This window comes from Schistocerca piceifrons, chromosome 1 (assembly GCF_021461385.2).
Source record: "Schistocerca piceifrons isolate TAMUIC-IGC-003096 chromosome 1, iqSchPice1.1, whole genome shotgun sequence".
In the NCBI taxonomy this organism is placed as follows: domain Eukaryota; kingdom Metazoa; phylum Arthropoda; class Insecta; order Orthoptera; family Acrididae; genus Schistocerca; species Schistocerca piceifrons.
The window spans coordinates 58,208,303-58,220,508 of record NC_060138.1 but is presented as its reverse complement, the minus strand read 5'-3'; positions in this window follow the sequence as shown (position 1 = coordinate 58,220,508).

Sequence of the window (12,206 nt, the reverse complement as noted above, 5' to 3'; positions counted from 1 at the left end):
ACCCTCTGCGATCATGTAGGAAGGGTCTCTCCAAATCTATGTGCACTACCTGTTTCAGTTTGTTAGGCATGATGGGGTTCAATGCGCCTGCTTGGCTATTGTGGAATGTTCTGGCAATAGTTGGAGACCGCCAAGCCTCTTCCATCTCTACTTTTCATATTCTTCAAAGTGAAAAGTGTTCTCAGCTTTATGAAACACTTTCTGGACCCAAAGTGGGTGTAAGCCACATGTGTAAACCATGTAACTACATTGATGAATTCCTTAAGCAAACACAACCACCACAGTGGGTCTGCGGCTCTATTGTGATGGAACAAAAGTCCCTTGCGTAAAGGAGACAATTGTTTAGTAGCTGCTTGGGACCGATGTTTCCATCTTCTTTTCAGTGCTAGAAGCTCTGAGTACGTGTCTTGTTCTTTTCTAATATCCTTCACGCTAGACATTAAATCACTTTCAAATGTCACTGTATGCCTGTAAAAACTGACGTCGTTTCCTTCTAGCTCCTCAAACACGCTTTCGATCAAGACAACAGACGAGCATGATAACACATCCACAACGATATCCGTTTTGCCTAGAACATGTGTAATGGTAAAATAAAGTTCAGTCGGGTACCGTACCGATCTTGGGAATACTTTGTGAGTAATTTTGGCAGTTAAAAAGAATCAAAGTTTCCTGTGGTCTATGGTCTGTCTTTCAAACTAGAAAAATCAAGTTTTTGGAATTTCCTAAAGACAGCCAGTGCTTCCAACTCGGTGTTAGACAAATTCCTTTCGCATCTCGATAAGACATGGTTGCGAAACACAATTGTCTTATGGACTATGTTCCGTTATTGCTGCAGTATCATGACACCGAATACTCTATAGGCAGTTCCAGCGGCCATACAGAATCAGCCTGACAAATTAGAGTGTGACTGTATTGCTGCTCTTATCCAATGTGAGTAATGATTGATAAGCTCGTTCTGCTGCAGCGTCCTAAGACTGCGGAGTCTTCTTGTCAGTAAGTTGGCGAAGTTGCCGTGAAGGTAATGTCGACATATTGATGAATCTTTTATAAAAATTACTGTCCCAAGAAATGCTCCGAGTTCTTTCTTCATTGTTGGTCACGCAAATTTTTCAGTGGCCTCTGTCTTTTCCATGTTCGGAGATATCGCTTCCGCCTTAATAATGTATCCAAGAAATCTGACTCTCAAACTTTGGAAACATGGCTAAGTGACTCTCCAGGCTGTGGCTAAGCCATGTCTCCGCAATATCCTTTCTTACAGGAATGCTCGTCTTGCCTATTTCGCAGAATATCTTCTGTGAATTTTTGAAGGTAGTTGACGAAATTCTGCTGGACGTAAAGCTTTGAGTACGTACCGTGAACCGCACTTGAGTAGCTCAGTTGGTAGAGCATATGACTATAAAAGGCAAAGGTCACGAGTTTGAGTGTATGGCGAACAGTTTTCTTCTGCCAGGAAGTTTTAAGCAGCGTGGTGTGACAGCGAAGATGAGTAAATCATTAATGTTTGTAGGGCATGGTTCAAAGTTTCATTATGTGCATCCCATGATGCTGGTACTGTCAAGAGTTCTTCCACGTAACTTATGATGTGCTGTATAATGGAATAGCTTAACGTGTTATCCATCTATAAACGTATCTTTTTCAGCGTTTATATTGATCAGAAACTGATAGGATCTACCAAAGGGCCGGAATGCCAGGTATTTTCGACGATCTGGGTGCTGTGTTGTCTGCCAGAAGCTGGAACACAAGTCGACTGTTGAATGAATTTTTATTTCATAACTTTTTTAGGAATTATTCTAATTTCTCAGGTCTGTCTTTCTTTGGATTTGTGGTAGTACTTATTCGGCACGAGTACAGGACAAGTCGTATTGAACATCCTTGCTTCTCTTCCAGCATGAGTGGTCTGTTGTATGCCGGGGGCAGCCTCTAATATACTACCATCCAACTTTTTTGGCATTTCCAGGAATTTTTTTATACCTGTACACGCCTGGGATTGGCTGCCGTGGCACAATGAACTTCCTGTGCCCCTGCACCCAGAATGAATACTCGAAGTTCTTGATAGTGCTGATTTTCGCAAAAATACATCTATGTTAGCTAATGAACTGTTCTTAATTTTTCCTTTTCTTTTCCCATAACGTTCTGCAGTTTCTGTATTTTTTCTTCAGTTGCACACCTCACACATTCCGTCATGTTTTCCTCATCTTGCTCATCTATTTCGTTATTATAGTGTGGAGGTTTGATTTCTTCCTCAATATTCTCTATTGACATAATAGTTTAGTTTCAGACAATTTCCTAGAGGCTGAGTTCTAATAGCATGCTCCTCGAACCATAAATTATTGACATCATCCTTCAGTAGTAGCTCTTCCCCCCTACCCTGTCGTTCATTTAGGAAACCCGAAGCAAGTATCAGGTCATTGGCCACATGTGGCACAACCAAGCAGTTTGTTTCTAGCATATGTTCTGGAAACTTCTATAGAGGCGCGACGTCAGACTCACTTAAAATTTTCCAACTAATGCACCTCTATTTCCGTCTCCTCGAGTAACAGAATCGATCAGTAAGGATTTTCTGAGCACTTCTGATACTCTAATGCTGATATCGATGCGACTACCGCCGCAAAAATCCCATTCAACTCAATATTGGCTAAGGTAAACTCTATAATGGGGTGCAAATCCTTCTAACAATAGTTAGCCTTGCTTTTATATTCTTATAAATTTAATCGGCTCATTCTGATTACTGTCATGGGAGTGACCTGAGTCCGTCCTACATCTGCATATTGTCAGGTATGTGTTGTGTTGTGTTCCCGTTGCACTGCTCGTTTGACGGATTTGGTGGGCACAGCTGTAAGAATTCTACCTGCTAAAGCCTCCTACCTGGTTCTCTGCAGGTTCGTCCAAAAGGCCAATTTTTATTGCCCCATTAAAATTTTTCCAGTTGTTTCTTCTCTCAGGAGGCGCTCTCCCTCATTCATAAGTGCGTCTTCCTGATGATCAGTGCCTACTGTTGTGCTTCCTGTCGTTGTTTCTGTTTGACAGCTTATGATGCCTTCTCCTCTCTCGTGTGTTGTGGGCTTCATATGCGACCTCTGGTTCTCTGGTAACACTTTCCAATGGTTCGATGTTATCTATACATCTTCTTACAAGCACATTTTGGTAGTAGCACGTTAATTTCATGTAGCAGAAGTGCGAATGAACCGCTCATGTGTCCACATATAACTTACTGATGTACCCTAAGGTCCAAGATGGTGGAATCTGTCTATCAACCTGAGGTATCCTAGTTTTAGGATGTATCGTATTGCCACTGTCATGACAATTCTGGAAGTTGTGAACTGCCATAAAATTATCATGTTTGAATCTCAAAACATCACTTGTGCTTGATATTTCATTTGATTCTGGTGTTTGTTAACTTCCCTATGATGGGTGACTTCTTTGCCCAGGTACCTGGTGCATCTTCCCACACTGTCTTCAACACTAATGTGTGAGACATGCATCTGGAGTGCCACGCAGTTGTGTGATGACTGGCACTCTGAGTTGTGTTGTGTGGCTGGTAGATTGCTTCTCACCTGTGGTGGGCACACAGCAGCTGATCGATAGACTGGGGATTCTACTCTACGCACTGGCTCAGCTATGTCGGAATTTAATCCGCCCCTGCTTACCTCACGTCCATTTGTAGTCCTCTTTTAACTACTTTTCACATCAGTTTCCTATATGTTTTATGTGTTCTCGCGTGTGTTTAATATCTTGAATTATTTCTGTCTGCTATGCATTAATATGAGAGTTATCATTTCACAGTTCTGTCAGGCCCTGTCACTGCTGTTCAAATTAACCTTCACAATTTGAATTATTTGATGTTTCTTCCCATAGCTCGTTTACTATCTGACTCTGCTGTTCCTGTAACATGGACAGAACATTCTTTGTTTGGGTAAGAGCATTTATGACTTGTTTCGCCTGTCTCTCTGCCAGTAGCGCTTCCTTTCTAGCACCTAATGCTTCTATCCTTTGTACTACTTCATCTTTTCTTTACGTCTGCTACCAAATTCTTCGCTTCTACTGACATTTTCTAAGCGATTGACATATCGTTTTCGACCCCAGTTATGTATTTCTTAAGTTACTTCTGACTTATTTCTTCTGCATTATTCAAAAAAATTCTAACGTAGCTTGATTGGCAACATTCTTATCCATGGCTACGTCCGTCGTTGAAATTCGTGAAATCATTGCACTGTCACTTCGGTGGCCAAATCGAACTATCATTACTGCTTGGAGAATCCTTTTGATCCTGATAACAGTTTCAACAAGTCCTGAATGAGCAACACTTTCATTCTCACAGTCATCAAACACAACATTAAATTTCGTCGCCGTCTAACACTGTCCGGTCCATACTGCTACCGCAGGCTGTACAATTGCTGTATTATTATCGATCTTTTTGGCTTTTTGAGAGTACTCAACTTGTAGAATAAGTAAGAAATCATAGGGAAGAGATGGAGACGACATTCAGACAGAGACACGGTATGAAGAAGATTTGGGTGTAGGCTGCGAAAGGTATTGGATCGAGGTGTTGGCCAAGGACCATGATATGACATGTAAGCAAATCTTACAGCATCCCTCCAGATGATGGGCAAATTGTCCTCCTCAAATCCCATTGCTACAGGTGACAAGGTGCCCACAGTCGCGTCCTCTGCTGCATGAATCGACATTCCAATAAAGAAACTGTTTCCCCGTGTATGGTGTGGGCACCTTGGCGAAGGTTCCTGTGTGGCTCTAAAAATCACGAGATTTGTACTGGCGACATTTTGACGGGCGTCCTGCCGTGCCAGCCCATTTCAACCACTGGGGCGAAATGTTTTTCACGATCCTAGCAGATCCACAGGAAACATGAAGCAGATAGCTGGAGATCCAGAAGAATAGTCTCTCCCTGGCAGAAACAATTATCAAGGCACTGTGTCATCGTGTCTCGGCTTAAGAAGTTGTAAGCGTTCAGTCTACAGCCTCTGGTGCAATGCACTGTAGCCTGCTGAGCTCCTCTCTTCCTGAGGCTAGAGTCCCCCCAACAATCTCGCTGTTCGGTGTGTGTCCATTATTGTAAGATACACTGCATGAAAGTCGCAGTCAGGGCTCCGAGGCTCCCTCAATAAATCTGGTCTTCTTCCCCCCTTGTTCCACGAGGTAACGGCAATAAAGCAGTCTTTATTGCCATCTACATACAGCGAGCTTTCCTTCGCCTAGCTGCAGCCGTAGCTGTCTACCAAGTCATAACTAATAAACAGTGCAATAAGCTACTAATGAACTTCGCATGCCGCCACTGCCAAGTATCCCTAGTGAACGTTATATCGGCCACTGTGTCGCCAGGATTGTATACAAGAACCCTAATATCATATGTCTTCATAAACTGAATAATTAGGGTGAAAGAAGATTATTACCTTTCAAGGTCTTTGCATGGTCTCTGGCGATAAGACTTCCGTCTTGTGTCATGCTCAATCCACCATATGAAAAGCAGATATACAAGTCACCTTAAATCAATCTACTCTGCATTTATAACACGTAAAATCATCGTCAAAAGGAAATGTGGAGAACAATGTAAGAGGTTCACGTATGTTAACTGTACAGGGTAAGTCACTAACTGCTGCCACCGAGAGTAACTCCGAAAGCATGAGAGGAGCTGAAACGTTTGTGGGACAAAAATTGCATGGGACAACTGTGGCCATAATATGACGTTGGCATTTTGTTGCTAGGTGGGGTCGCGTCAGAGAAATGAAGCTCAACTTTGTTTTTTTTTTAATGGGATGCTGTAGTTTGGTGTGTATTTTCTGATAACGTCTATCGAGACGAATCCAATGATGTGCAACAGTAAGGTCTTTGAAGGTCAACGAACGTCACAAAGGTGGCACGAACGTCCATTTACAGAAGGTGTTCGAAGTGATGACTATTGGTATCAATGCAGTACAACAGTCTTCTTATCATGGACTGAGTGGTAGTCCTGATGACATCGGCACTTGTCGAAGCACATGCTTCGCTTATCTTCAGGTATAGTTGAGACGTCGTTAACGAATCCAGACGCATCAGGTCTGGCGGACGAGCCGGCCACGATACATCTCCTCCGCACCCAATCCAACGATATGGGAATTATCTCTGCAACTTATTTCTAACCATCAGCGGAAAATGTGCCGGACAACCATCGTGTTGATACGACATTATGTTCCTTGTGGTATTTCTTCCAATAACAGACCTAATGTTCCTTGCAGGAATGTGGTGTGGTTCCTACGATTAAGATTTCCTTTGATGAAATAAGGCCCTAGAATTCTGACAACCAGAATCCCACACCATACATTCACCGACCACGGTTTTTGGTGTGCAACTTGCCGCAGCCAATATGGATTTTCAGTTGCCCAATAACGCATGTTATGCAAATTAACATTTCCATGGTTCGTGACTGTAGCTTCGTCAGTAAATAAAATCAAATTAATAATTGTGTCACCCTTCTGAATCTTAAGTTGAGCCCATCAGCAGAATTCAATGGGAAGCATACAATCCGTACCAATTAATTCTTGGTGGGGACTGATATGGTAAGGATGATATTTATGGCGATGCAGGACACGAACAACACTACTCTGGCTCATGCCAGATTCCCTTGCGAATTGAGGTGACTAACGCAAGGACCTCTAACCACAGTGGGGTGAGTACCAATATCCGTTTCCTCGTAAGTAACTTTGAGACCAACTGGATCTTTAACGCATCGGAAACATATCCGACAAAGCAGTTTATCGTATAGATATTTAAACGCACGAAATTTAGGGTGAGTACGTTGAAGATATCTTTCAGCGTGTAAGTCTCTAGCTCTCACTGAATTTTGCTGACATTCTCCGTAAATGAGAGGCATAGCGACTTGTTCATCGGAGGGTACATCATTCACATTCGCTTGATTGGACGATACTAGCCTTACCGTTCCTATAAGTGTTGTATTGCAAAACCGTCGAATGTTGTTTACATGTCAGCGGCACGTTCGGGGGATACGCGAATATTTACTTTTTGCACGATATACGAGAGAGAATTGTCGGAGCATGTGCTTCGATAACTGCCGAAGTGATTAAGGAGTACTACTCAGTCCATGATAAGAAGATTGTAGCACTGCATTGATACCTTCTGAAAATGGATGTTCATGCCACTTTTGTGATCTTCGTTGACCTTGAAAGACCCTACCGATACACATCATTGGATTCGTCTCGGTATTCGCCGTCAGAAACTATAGCACACATAAAAAATAAAAACAAAGTTCACCTTCATACCACTGATGCGACCCCACCTAGCAACAAAAAACCAACGTCTCCCATGCAACATTTTTCACACAAACGTTTCAGCTACTATCACACTATCGGAGTTATTGTAGGTGGCAATAGTTAGTGACTCAGCCCATATATGAAAAATTAAAACACACAGAATGAACGTACATAACAAACATTTCAATCCATGTGCCACTCATATAGGAAACAGAGAGGACAACCTAACAGCATCAATAGATAGAACAGTTAAGGCTAACCAGCCATTGACCTCCTCCTCCCGTGCGGATGCACGCGTATTGTCCGAACTGTTACAGGACTCGGTAGGAATGCCTGTAATGAGTGTAATGGACAGGGACTACGAATGTAGTGTGTGGACATTAAGTTGGGAATGTGGGCTTCACGGTGAGCGTACAACGGATAGGTCCCTGCAGTCGCTCTGTGCACTGTGCCCTCGGTGGCTCAGATGGATAGAGTGTCTGCCATATAAGCAGGAGATCCCGGGTTCGATTGCCGGTCGGGGCACACATTTTCAACTGTACCCGTTGATGTATGTCAACGCCTGTCGACAGCTGAAGGCCTTGCTGTAATTATCATTTCATTTCAGCTAATGATGAAAACGCTAAAATTGATCTTCAATTATCACTATTAGAGACGTGCAATAGTTAAATATCAACACAATGACATGAAGGTCTTCGTGAACATGCCGGTAAGTGTTTTAGTTGATAGAAAACGTGGAATGTGTATTTATTAAAATTATCTAACTACACGAATACAATATTGGTAATCTTGGATGAAAAATAGGAAAAGAAAAGTATTGTTGTTGCAAATGAGAATTCATAAGAATACAGCCACTTCAATCTAAGGACATACAACAATACTTAGTCATAGATAAGGCGCTTGATCTGTTATCTTTCATTTTTAAGAAATGTTTTGTAGGATAAATTTATGTAGTAAACCTTAAAACATAAGTGCTACAAACAATGGCTAAGAATCTAACTTACATCACAAACATTCGATGTATGTTGAAGTTTTGAATTACAAATGCTATTCCGGTTACACAGGAAAGCTATCGGTCTAAATGCCTTTAAAGTTTCAACAGTTGTTTAACATTGAGAAGATGGTAGTTAAACGAAGTAGCAACTAACAAAATAAAAAATGAATGTACGCAACAGCCATGTCCAAACATTTATCTCGGAATCCTCCATAAGTTGCCCGTACAAATGAATCTTTGCATTCATATAACAGTTTCTGTGACCTCCGGAGATATTGACCTTTACCCTTGAGACAGCCGCTAAATGTTCACGCTCTGGCTGTGACCACAGATTAAAGCTCGTTGTTGTAGCTCTATTGTTCGCTAGCCTATTCGACTGACCACGGCTGCCAATTTGCTTTCAGCAAACAGGCCGCTCGCCTTTGTACACAGTTTATGAACTGCAAACTATTCCCGCATTGTTTGGCTTCGTGCGTAAGCGCCACGCTGACACCGCCATTATTCACTCCAGTTGTTCCAGACACCAGACCCACTACGAGGGCTCGGGTCGGTTCGTTGCCTTGTTACGCAATTTGGAAGTTACCAGATAGGATATATAAAGAGACGACGTAGAAGTTTTTAATCAAATAAATTCTTTGTATCAGAATCTACAGGAAAACTACGTCTAAGGCACCTTAACGTGAAATAAGAAATCGAGTTACAAAGAATATGTAATGTGACATTGCGTTTCTGTAAATTCCTTGGCTACGTCTTGTAAATAGGAGATTCAGGGAAACATTCACTATCCACATCGTGTTTCGTTTTGTTCAAAAAAAAATATCTTTAGCTGCGTTGGAGCTTAAAATTGAAAAACATTTATTTTTCGTGATTCTTTCTACATCTACATCTACATCTATACTCCGCGAGCCACCTTACGGTGTGTGGCGGAGGGTACTTATTGTACCACTATCTGATCCCCCCTTCCCTGTTCCATTCACGAATTGTGCGTGGGAAGAACGACTGCTTGTAAGTCTCCGTATTTGCTCTAATTTCTCGGATCTTTTCGTTGTGATCATTACGCGAGATATATGTGGGCGGTAGTAATATGTTGCCCATCTCTTCCCGGAATGTGCTCTCTCGTAATTTCGATAATAAACCTCTCCGTATTGCGTAACGCCTTTCTTGAAGTGTCCGCCACTGGAGCTTGTTCAGCATCTCCGTAACGCTCTCGCGCTGACTAAATGTCCCCATGACGAATCGCGCTGCTTTTCGCTGGATCATGTCTATCTCTTCTATTAATCCAACCTGGTAAGGGTCCCATACTGATGAGCAATACTCAAGAATCGGACGAACAAGCGTTTTGTAAGCTACTTCTTTCGACGATGAGTCACATTTTCTTAGAATTCTTCCTATGAATCTCAACCTGGCGCCTGCTTTTCCCACTATTTGTTTTATGTGATCATTCCACTTCAGATCGCTCCGGATAGTAACTCCTAAGTATTTTACGGTCGTTACCGATTCCAATGATTTACCACCTATGGCATAATCGTACTGGAATGGATTTCTGCCCCTATGTATGGGCATTATATTACATTTATCTACGTTTGGGGAAAGCTGCCAGCTGTCGCACCATGCATTAATCCTCTGCAGGTCCTCCTGGAGTACGTACGAGTCTTCTGATGTTGCTACTTTCTTGCAGACAACCGTGTCATCTGCAAATAGCCTCACGGAGCTATCGATGTTGTCAACTAAGTCATTTATGTATATTGTAAACAATAAAAGTCCTATCACGCTTCCCTGCGGTACTCCCGAAATTACCTCTACATCTGCAGATTTTGAACCGTTAAGAATGACATGTTGTGTTCTTTCTTCTAGGAAATCCTGAATCCAATCACAAACCTGGTCCGATATTCCGTAAGCTCGTATTTTTTTCACTAAACGTAAGTGCGGAACCGTATCAAATGCCTTCCTGAAGTCCAGGAATACGGCATCAATCTGCTCGCCAGTGTCTACGGCACTGTGAATTTCTTGGGCAAATAGGGCGAGCTGAGTTTCACATGATCTCTGTTTGCGGAATCCATGTTGGTTATGATGAAGGAGATTTGTATTATCTAAGAACGTCATAATACGAGAACACAAAACATGTTCCATTATTCTACAACAGATTGACGTAAGCGAAATAGGCCTATAATTATTCGCATCTGATTTATGACCCTTCTTGAAAATGGGAACGACCTGCGCTTTCTTCCAGTCGCTAGGTACTTTACGTTCTTCCAGCGATCTACGATAAATTGCTGATAGAAAGGGGGCAAGTTCTTTAGCATAATCACTGTAGAATCTTAAGGGTATCTCGTCTGGTCCGGATGCTGTTCCGCTACTAAGTGAGAGCAGTTGTTTTTCAATTCCGATATCGTTTATTTCAATATTTTCCATTTTGGCGTCCGTGCGACGGCACGCAATGCAATTTCCCATGTCCTTATACATCATCTCCTGCACTTAAAATATACACTCATTCTCTGCATACCACTGTGAAAAGCATTAAGGAGCGGGGTTCAGAAGGGGTTTCGGGAGTGGATGTGCGGAACGCTAGTGGCTCAAATTAGTTCCATGATGAATTGTTAAATAGTTTTAAGATTGCACGAGACTTAGTTCTGGGTGCACATACTGGTAGTTAGCGTTTCAATGTCCTGACATTAACTCTAGTATTACCAACGAGAGGTGGGGGTTCTTCGTAGGCCCTCTAGTATGGTGTATCCATGTCCTTTGATGACTTAAAAAAATATCAGTCTTATGACTGGGCCCGATACGAATTCCTTTCCTGTGATAACCTCCTCATCTCAGAGTAGCACTTGCAGCGTGTGTCCTCAATAGTTCCAGTGTCAGTCTTCCTCTATAGTCTTTGCCCTCTTTAGCTCTCTCTATTACCATGGAAGTCATTTCCTGGTGCCTTAGCAGACGACCTATCATCCTATCCCTTCTCCTTGTCATTGTTTTCTTCATAATCCTTTCCTCTCCAATTCTGCGCAGAGTCTCCTAATTCCTTACCTTATTTCTATCGTACACTTAACTTTCAACATTATTTTATAGCACCACCTATCAAATGCTTCGATTCTCTTCTGTTGCGGTTTTCCCACAGTCCATGTTTCACTACCATTCAATGCTGTGCTCCAAACTTACGTTCTCAGAAATTTCTTCCTCAAATTGAGGCCTTTGTTTGATACTAGTAGATTTCTCTTGGCCAGGAATGCTTTTTTTACTAGTGCTAGATTGCTTTTGACATATTCCTTGCTCCACCCCTCATTGGTTATTTTCCTGCGTAGCTAGCAGAATTCGTTAAATTGCTCTACTTCGTGACCGTCAATCCAGATGTTAAGTTTCTCGCTGTTCTCATTTCTGCCACTTCTCATTACTTTCGTCTCTCTTCGATTTATTCTCAGTCCATATTCTGTACTCATTTCACTGTTCGTTTCATGTAGCGGATCATCAGCGAATGGTGTCTTTGATATCCTTTCACCTCGAATTTCAATTGTACTCCTGAAGCTTGCTTTCATTTCCATCATTGCTTCTTAGGAGTACAGATTGAAAAGTAGGCGCGAAAGACTCCATCCCTGACTTAGACTCTCTTTAATCCGACAATTTCGTTTTTCGTAGTCCACTCTTACTATTCCCTCTTGGCTCTTGTACATATTTTATATTTACCGTCCCTCCCTACAGCTTACCCTTATTTTTCTCAGAATTTCAAACATCTTGCACCATTTTACTTTGCCGAACGCTTACTCCAGTTCGACAGATCCTACGAACGTGTCTTGATTTTACTTAGACTTGCTTCCTTTATCAACTGCACCGTCAGAATTGCCTCTCTGATGCCTTTACCTTCTCTGAAGTCAAACTGATCGTCATGTAACGCATCCTCAATTTTTTTCCATTCTTCTGTATATTATTTTTGTTAGAAACTTGTCAGTTTTTGCAGT